Raw genomic sequence first — 1,170 nt, forward strand, 5'->3', positions numbered from 1 at the left:
CTATTAAGAAATACAATGAAATAAATTTCCTTCTCCGCCACAAAATGCCTTAAAAAATACATTCTGAAAAAAGAAAGCGACCTTTTTTTTTTTCTTTCAAAATTGCCTAATGTGAATAAATGTTGAAAGCCAACTGTTTGTTTTTGAAAAATTGGACATTTGTTTTAAAAATAGGATTTACTCTCTTTTTCTTTTTGGGACATTTGTTTAAAGGTCTCATATTATTCAACTTTTCATCATGCTAAAATAGTTCTCAAATGTGTAAAATACTTTTTTTGCTGTCCCTAAATCAGCCAAAAAACGCTCTGTTCAAAACAGCCTGTTTTGGGGGCGTGTCCCTTTTATGTAGATAGATGGATGGCTGAATGAATGAATGAATGAATTGCCATTCTTGCTTGTAGCTCACATGAAGGACGCGAAGGATGCGCTCTCATTCAAATGTCACCGTTTGATATTATGTGACTGCTTTCTGTGTTGATGATGATGATGATGATGATGATGATGATGTGGTGTGTCGCGTTCACACACCATTCCAATTCCACCCATGTCTGCTTCCTGTTAATCATGACCGCAACTTTCCACTTGTTGTTTCCAATGTGCTCAGACACGCGCGCGCGCTGCTGAATGGCGCATGGCTGTGTATGTGTGTGTGTGTGCGGGTGCACTTCTGCCTGTCCGTGTGTGTGTGCGGGTGCACTTCTGCCTGTCCGTGTGTGTGTGTTGAACATTCTTTTTTAACCATGCACGTCTTGAGGTTGGAGTGTACAGTAGGGGGTGCTCTGTATCTAAAAATAACAACAAATAAAATACAATGAAAATAATCAATAACATTTATGAAATTTAAGACAAATAAAATGAAAACAGAAATTAAAAATGACAAGATACTATAGATAATATAGTTATGAATATTTTTTAATTTATACATTAAAAAAAATAATCCAAAAGCCAAATATGTTAAGTTTGTTTCTTGCCGCTTGCCAGGAACTGTTTGAGCATTGCTTGACAGGTGGCGCGCACAGTTGCGGCCGCAGCAGGGAACGAAAGGTGGCCAAAAACAAAAGGGGTGAACAAGGGGGGGGGGGGGGGGAGAATTCGGTTAAAGAAGGTAAGGGGCCAGGGAAGGAACAGTGAGGCGGGTTGGGTTGAAGGGGTGTTGTGCGGTTAGGCCTC

This window comes from Vanacampus margaritifer, chromosome 11 (assembly GCF_051991255.1).
Source record: "Vanacampus margaritifer isolate UIUO_Vmar chromosome 11, RoL_Vmar_1.0, whole genome shotgun sequence".
NCBI classification, from domain to species: domain Eukaryota; kingdom Metazoa; phylum Chordata; class Actinopteri; order Syngnathiformes; family Syngnathidae; genus Vanacampus; species Vanacampus margaritifer.